Source organism: Moschus berezovskii, chromosome 6 (genome assembly GCF_049115385.1).
Source record: "Moschus berezovskii isolate FMDL1 chromosome 6, NW_MosBer_1.0, whole genome shotgun sequence".
Taxonomy (NCBI): Eukaryota; Metazoa; Chordata; class Mammalia; order Artiodactyla; family Moschidae; genus Moschus; species Moschus berezovskii.
Genome location: NC_142465.1, coordinates 40,950,037 through 40,958,615, shown reverse-complemented (window position 1 = coordinate 40,958,615; position 8,579 = coordinate 40,950,037). Strand labels below are relative to the sequence as shown.

General features: G+C 44.1%; 1 protein-coding gene across 1 annotated transcript in view; it reads left to right on the top strand.

The window, feature by feature from the left end:
- The first annotated feature begins 6,392 nt into the window (after positions 1 to 6,392).
- Positions 6,393 to 8,579, top strand: part of TMEM117 (transmembrane protein 117) — a 660,208-nt gene continuing 658,021 nt past the window's right edge. Inside the window, exon 1 of the mRNA XM_055394055.2 lies at positions 6,393 to 6,689. The gene's annotated coding sequence lies outside the window, so the exon portion shown is untranslated. The remainder of the gene's footprint in view (positions 6,690 to 8,579) is intronic.

The window sequence follows — 8,579 nt, the reverse complement described above, 5'->3', positions numbered from 1 at the left end:
GTTGCATGCAGCTGAAGCTGCTAATCAAGAGTTTTGAAGTCCCTCAAATCTAGCCTCTCCCCCTTGGGCTGTCTATGAAACCTGTCTAAGTGGATCTACTGGAAACAGTCTGAAGAAGAAAAAAAAGGCCACATGTTTTAGGAGAAATGAAGCAGGAAGAAAGTGAAGGTCAGCTCAAAACTTCCCAAAGGCAAATTTGCCATTTAAAACCAGCAGTCACATTCCTGTGGATGAAGTCATCCCCAACCTCAGTCAAGTGCTGCTTCCTGGAAGTGAAGGGCTGGTCAGTTCTTAGGGCCTCTGTATATGTAAGAGTGGGTGTGAGGCAGAGGGGAGAGATCAAGAAGAGGCAGTAAAAACAACTAAAGTGAGTGGGCAGTGAAACAATTGACCCTCTCTGTCATCACAGCAGAAATGCCTCTTTGAAGGAATTGCTGCATTTTATGCAGATTCTTCAGGATGGGCATGAGACAGGGCGGATGCTGGCCACCAAGCAGGTAACAGCTCTACTCTTCCTGTAACTGCTAGTCTACGCTTTGTTTGCATGACTCTTTTGTTTTAAAACCTGTACAGAAAAATCCCTCTGCCAAGCCCTTTATAGGCTAAAGTGGGGGCTAGGTGAATCAGTCATTTGATAAGAGAAACTCCATGGAAACATAAGCAGGGCAGGGAGGAGATACATGATTATGATAATAAGAAGATCATTTATGGAGAATTTAATATGAACCAGGCCAAATGTTAAAAGTGTAAGACACATTATTTAATCCCTCTAACAACCTATAACGCAAGTACTACTAATGTATAGAGGTTCAGTAATTTGCTTAATATCACATTTGCACTATCTGGGCAGAACCAGGATCCCACAGCAAAGGCTCTAATGGTCCAAGCAGTAGACATGTGATGATCATCTTTCCCCAAGAAAAATTCAGGACATGAGGACTAACTAAAATATATCAGAGTACACTGCATACCATGGGGATAGACATTCACAGTTAGGATTGCTGAGAAGAATCCTGGCAATAGGGTCACTGGCCTCTAAATACCAGAAGAAAATTATGGATCAGCTTTAAACTTCTATTCTTGCCTCTTTGGCAATGAGGAAATTATGCTGTTTATGTTTGGAGTGTGCAATTAATATCATCCTGACTGACCTATTGGAAGTTAAAAAATAGTTTTGCTTGGAGTTCATCAAATCATTGATGAAAGGGTTTCAAGATACACTTGGTATGGATTACAGATGCTTTCTCCTATAGTTTCCTTTTGGTTTCAAAGGTCCATTTAGAGAGGATCATTTGGTCTGATAAAAAGTTTTCATCAAATTTTGAAATGTATATTGAGCTTGTCTTTTTCTTCTTTTCAAATGGAGTATAGCTCTATTATTAGTCTAATGGGATAAGGTAAGCAGTAAAACATAATCTCATGTGGTTACTTCTAATTTCTGCACTTGGTTGGATTTTACAAAGAAATTATATGTAAACAAGATACATTTTAAGCCTGTCTATCGGCAGGGTTGACTCTGCTTGAGGAGGTAGAGTAGGCAGATGATTGGAGAGTTTTCATTTGAGAGTTTCCTACTTCCACTATTTCTATCATTGCCCAGACATTGTCTGAAACTGGGGTCAGTTTGCTGCCTATAAAGAAAAGAAATGGAGTCGTTTGGTTAAAATATGGATGGGCTAATGGGAGATACACAGGCTTGCCATCTTGGCTTCTTTCTGGGGCTTGTGTCTATACCATTTTCAAACACTGCTCACCAACACTAGAGAAATGATTAATTCCTATGAGTAAGCAATCATCATCTGTGTACTGGACCAGTAGACTTTGACCTGAAAGAAGGTTTTCATAGCACAGTAAAGTTTGATGGGAAGGAAGAATGGCCTTTACTGAGCACCCATTATGTAACTGGTATTGTATAGGTGTCTTATACATATTAAGGCATTTAAAACTCCCAATAGGTCTGTGTGGTAGGTAGCAACTGGGATGGAAAGAGACTAGAGAATAAGGATAACAGTAACCCAATGATGAAAAGAAGCCTTCGGGATTCTTATTGTAATTTTATGGTAGCAATTTGCTCAGGGTGTGGCTCGGGTTATAGTGGAACCAGATTCAACTCCAATAGTCCCTATTCCAGATCTCTGTAAAAAACCCATATCCCTTTTGAGGTACACGGGAGGAAGTATAAGATGAGAGGTTGAAATGTGGGCTGATGAGATCCGTTGACTGGTTTCTGATCCTTACTCTGCCAATCGGACTAGTCATGAGATCCTGTATGAACTGCTCAGTGTCTGTGTGTCTCTTTCCTCAAAGGTAAACATGGAAGTGAAACTAACAGCAGCCATCTACTCACAGGCCTGTTGCAGAGATTTTAACATTGTAATACATGAAATGGGTGTGGTGCACAATAAGCCTTCAATGAATCAAGCTTTTATTGTTGCATGTTATTGTGAGATCGATCGAGGCTATTGCCCTGTCTGGCTGTTAGGGCTGAACTGGAGATCCTGGGTGGCCTACCAAAGCAAAGGACACAAGCCTCTTGATCAGTGGTAAAAAGGGAACATTGTTATTGAAGAAAATCCTGCTCATTTCAATATTTTGCCTTGAAGTGGTTCTGGAGAACTGTATTCTTTAAAACTTGAGACCTCTCAGTTAAGAACAACTAGTAAGCATTGCTTAAGCTTATTCTTAAAATTATTATTAAAGGAAGCCAGACTATATGTTAAGAAGATAGGGATCTAAAGGTAGGATAACAGCACCATGTAAAAGAGGCCAGACATTTCAGTTCTGATCAACTGAAGTTCATTCTAGTAGACACCTGTGTAATTCAACCAGTCATAGAGCGGAGCAAGTTCTGTCTCTCAAGTAATCTGAAGAGAAGTTGCTCAATGATTTTCACCCCATTATCCTTTGAAATACAATGTGTTGTACACACTGTCTTTCAGGGATAGGAAAAGTGCCTTTTGTTTTCATTTGGCTTGTTTTTTGGGGGTGGGTAGTTAATACACGCCTCAGTATTATGCTGCACAGTTCTTGTAGTTTCAAGATTTTCCAGTTTTAATTGATTGAAGACTTCTTGCTGTAAATGAAGATGTAAGGAAAATATAACACATGGTGAAAATAAGGAGAAAAGGGAACTCTATTACACTGTGGGTGGGAATATAAATCAGTGCAGCTACTACAGTAAACAGTTCCTCAAAAAAAAAAATAAAAAACCTAAAAAGAAAATTAGCATATGATCCATTAATCCCACTCCTGGGTATATATCTGAAGAAAGCAAAAACCTGGATTCAAAAGTTACATATACCCCTCTGTTCATGTGTATGCTTAGTCGCTCAGTCATGTGAGACTCTCTGCGATACCATGGACTGCAGCCTGCCAGGCTCCTCTGTCCTTGCGGATTCTCCAGGCAAGAATCCTGGAGTGGGTTGCCATGCCCTCCTCCAGGGGCTCTTCCCAACCCAGGGATCGAACCCAGGTCTCCCACACTGCAGCCAGATCCTTTACAGTCTGAGTCACCAGGGAAACCCAATGTTCATAGCATTATTTACAATAGCCAAGACATATATGGAAGCAACCTAAGTGTCCATCAACAGATAAAGAAGATGTGGTATATATTTACAACAGTAAACTACTCAGCTATAAAAAAAAAAAGAATAAATTTCTGCCATTTGCAACAGCATGGGTGGACCTAGAAGGGTATCATGCTTAGTGAAATAAGTCAAACAAAAACAAATATTGTATGTTGTCACCCCTACATGGAGTGGAATCTAAAAAATAAAGCAAATGGATGAATGTAACAATGACTCAAAGATATAGAGAAAAAACTTGTGATTATCAATGGGGAGAGGGGTGGAGGGAGGGGCAACACTGGGTAGGAAATTAAGAGGTATAAACTAGTATGTACAAAATAAATAAGCTACAAATATATATTGTACAGCACAGGGAAATATAGCCCTTAGTTTATAACAACTTTAAATAGAATATAATCTATAAAAATATTGAATCACTATGCTGCACATCTGAAACTAATATAATATTGTAAATCAACTGTAGTTAAAATATAGGCCTTTCCTGCTGGTACAGTGGCATATATATAGCATATGGTGTGTGTGTGCTTAGTTGTTCAGTCATGTCTGACTCTTTGCAGCCCCATGGACTGTAGCCCACCAGGCTCCTCTGTCCATGGAATCTCCCAGGTGAGAATATTGGAGTAGGTTGCCATTTCCTACTTCAGGGGATCTTCCTGCCCCAGGGATCGAACCCGCATTTCTTGTGTCACCTGCATTGGCAGGAGGATTCTTTACCTCTTTGCCACCTGGGAAGCACCAGATACAGCATATGGAGCTCATGTTAATTAGTTACATGGTTTAACAAGTTTTTTTAAAAATATAAAAGGATGGTAGACTCGAATGGTTAAACTGTGGAATTAATCTGCTATTTATTGAGCCATTACCATAACTCAGTATGTTCAGTATTGAGGATGTAATGGTAAGATTTAGTCTCTGCCCTCAAAAGCATTTATAGCTTAATGGGGGAGGAAAAGACATAAAAATGTACAGCACATGTAAAAAATGTCACAGTAAAATGTACAAAGTGCAAGCATAGGAAACAGCTCTTCCTGGGGAAACTTGTGAAAGCTTCACTATGTTGAGAGTTCAATAAGATGATCATAAACTGACTACAGCGGGGATTTATGTGGTCATTCTTAGAAGCAGAACAAATGTCAAACAGTGAGAAGTATGCCAGTGGATGCCCAGTGAACCCTGTGTACACTGGCTACACTGCAGGACTTGGGAATGGCTCTCTCTATCCCATTTCAAAATCTGCTGACATCTCAGCTCTCCCTCTTGCTGCCCAGTCCATTCCTGAATCATGCTGATAGTCCAGGAGAGAGGCTGCTGCTACTGCTAAGTCGCTTCAGTCGTGTCCGACTCTGTGCGACCCCAGAGATGGCAGCCCAACAGGCTCCCCTGTCCCTGGGATTCTCCAGGCAAGAACACTGGAGTGGGTTGCCATTTCCTTCTCCAATGCAGGAAAGTGAAAAGTGAAAGTGATGTTGCTCAGTCATGTCTGACTCTTAGAGACTCCATGGACTGCAGCCTACCAGGCTGCTCCGTCCATGGGGTTTTCCGGGAAAGAGTACTGGAGTGGGTTGCCATTGCCTTCTCCAAGTTTGCTACTGGAAGTAGCTATGTTACTGCTGCTGCTAAGCTGCTTCAGTTGTGTCCAACTCTGTGCGACCCCACAGATGGCAGCCCACCAGGCTCCGCCATCCCTGGGACTCTCCAGGCAAGAACACTGGAGTGGGTTGCCATTTCCTTCTCCAATGCATGAAAGTGAAAAGTGAAAGTGAAGTCGCTCAATCTTGTCCGACTCTTCGTGACCCCATGGACTGCAGCCTACCAGGCTCCTCCATCCATGGGATTTTCCAGCCAAGAGTACTGGAGTGGGTTGCCATTGCCTTCTCCGGGAAGTAGCTATAAACTGTCCCATCTTCCATTTGACTAGACAAACTAGTGATCACTGCCATTAGCATGGAATATCAGTATCCCTGACAGCAGCTTTTAATACATTATAAGCAACCTGTAAACAGATGTAGCAGTTGTTATTGGGTAGGGAAAGAAACAAAGGCCACACATACATATGGTAGAAAAGATAGTACATCAAGAAAAATGGAACCGGTCAGATGTGGTCAAAGGATCTTCCTCCTGCATGCTGCAAGTGAATCATTTAAGCACCACAGAATGTTAATTTTCTGAGCTTCAGGCTGCAAAAACGTTAAAAATTGTGCTTGTGTGCGCTTCTGTATACATGTGTGTGTAAATGTGCCTATGCATTTATATGTGTATATATGAATATATATGTATGCATGTGTACATTTATCTGTTCATTTATATGTGTGTATGAATGTGTGCTTATAAACATGTGTATACATGTGTGAATATATTAGCGTGTGTGTAAGAGAGAGAGAGAGCAAGAGAGAGAAATCAGACGAGCTGGAAAGTAAGTTTAAGACTTTCTCACATCCTCGCGGTCTCTCTCTCCCCATGCCCACTCCTCCACACCAATAGACAAAAGCAGAAAGGATGCCCTGTGACCTGACTGCATTAGAAAGTTTGCAGCTCTTAAGAGGACGTTCCACCTGGGAACCTCATTGGTTCCCCGCAGGATGGTGGGTTTTATAAGAAATCTCCGATTCCCCCGGGAAGGGACTGCTGCTGACAGGATAGGCTGGAGCGCGGCCGCCCCCGGCCGCCACCCCCACTGCTCTGGGTACCAAAGCCGGCCCCCGCTCGCCGCCGCGCGCTCTGCAGAGGCGGGCCCGGCCGGGCGGCTCGGCCCGCGGCGCGGGAGCGGGAAGGGGAGGGCGGGGCGGGGGCGGCGGAGGCCGTGCCTCCAGCTGCGGAGGCTGCCGCACAGCTGGAGCCGGCGCGGTCACGGCGCGGCGCCGTCGCCCTCGCGCTGCCGCTCTCGCTGCCCGGCCCGCGGCCCGCGGACTTTGCGGAGGGCGCCCGGCGTAGGCGGCGGCGGGTGTGGGCCGAGCCAGTATTTATAGCTCGGTGACAGCAGCCGCGGCAGCGACGCCGCTGGCCCGTCTCGCCGCGCTTCCCAGAGAGGCCGCGCGCGCGGCAGAGGGCTTCGCTCCAGCGGGTCTCCCGGGTGCGGACGCCCAGAGTCCGCGCGGCCCCTCGGTGAGTACGCGGCCCGGGCGCCCGGCGCGCCTACCCCGCCTCTCGGTCCCGCCGCGGCGAAGCCCTCCCGGCCCGGCCGCCCGCAGCCGCGCCGCCTCCTCGTCCCCGCGCGCGACTGCGGCCCCGGCCGCGGCCCCCAGCCGGCCGCCCCGCGCCTGCTCGCCCTCCTGCCCGGGGCTGGCGCGCGAGGGGTCGACGAAGCGGCCGGGAGGGAGCGCGCAGGTGCCCTCCTGAGAAAGGGCGGAGGCGGCTCGGCGGAGGGCCGGGGCGGGGGTACCCGCAAACTCCTGGGCTCCGGGGGTGAGGGACGTCACCAGGATGGTCGGCGAACTTTCCTCGCTTCAGTGATTCCTAGGATGCGAACATAGTGAAAGCCCCAGTATTGTGCGTTAATTATATTAACAGGTTGTAGTTCAGGACTGTTCTTAAAACCCCCCAGACCGCACAAAACTTGAGCACTTTGATTGTTTACTACCTTCATCATGATTAATAAAGCTAATTTATCTATTCCTACTTTGGAAAATGCCAGAGGCCCACAAGTGTGTTTGACCCATGTGGGTACGCTTTGGCTCCCTTGTTCGTTCTACCCCCGTGGAACAATAAGCGAGTGTGCGCGTATGAGAGGGATGCTAGTAAACATCACATGCTTGTTTTAGAATTTATGTGTAGATAGAAGTCTCATGATCGGCGAAGTGTTTTTTGAGTTAAAGTACATTGAATGAATGTGTTTTCCCTCTAGTTTTAAATGATACGTTGTTTGAAATCCAGAGAAGGACTTCTAGGAAGATTTCAGGGTTTTGTTTTGTCTTCAGAAAAAAGTTCTTCCAGTTTGTTGAATATAAAGAGTACTAGAGTAAGAGCTATTTCTGTTGTAAAACACTGAATTTTTGTCATGTTTATACTCTCTATTCTTCCTTTCCCAATCTTTGTACTTTAAAGGTAATTATGGATTTTGACATTTTGACTCAGATACTTATTCTCACCCCACTCCACTTTCATCTGAGTGGAATACTTCTGAATACAAGTATTCAGAAACCAGTACTTGTTTATTGTATTTAATTTGCTTCTTCAAATTGTCAGTCAGTTAAAAAGCAATTTCAGATATGAGTAAATTTTATTTTATTCATTAACTCTTACTTTTTTTGGTGTTGTGTCTGGAATATGATCATGACAATTCTTTATCAATACATGCCATTGAAGACAAAGTCTAAATATTTTAAAAGAATTAATTGTTGATTATTTTTCGACTTAGGACATGAAAAGGCCGTTTTGATGGGAAAGTTGGCTAATGTCATGTTTAGAGGGAACCCCAGACCTGCTCTGCTTTCAGGTTTTCTATTTTAAAAACTTGCATTGGTTCAGTGCTTTCTTATCCCAAAGACTGGAGGGTAATAACAAGGAAAAAAGGTAATTTAAAGATTGGAACAATGTGAAGAGAAAGTCTAGGAAGTGATTTATGGATGTGATCCTCTAAATTAGCTAGGGTACCACAAGTACAGACCTGATATCTGTGCAAAACCACTTATAGTGGTTTCATTGATTGACTTAAAAGGTTGCTTTTTATTTAAAAGGCTGTGTGGTCTCTTGTATTGGACTAAAAAATGAGAGGTTCCAAGTTTACTTCTGTTATTATTGCTATTTGTATTTTTAAAACTTGTATTAAGCACTTGCATTATGTAAAGTGAAAGTGAAAGTGAAGTTGCTCAGTCGTGTCCGACTCTTCGCGACCCCATGGACTACAGCCTGCCAGGCTCCTCCACCCATGGGATTTTCCAGGCAAGAGTACTGGAGTGGGTTGCCATTGCCTTCTCCCACATTATGTAAAATACTATGTCATTTCCTCTTGCTTGCCTTTTCATTTAAAATTCAAATAGTAAACTAAGACCTATT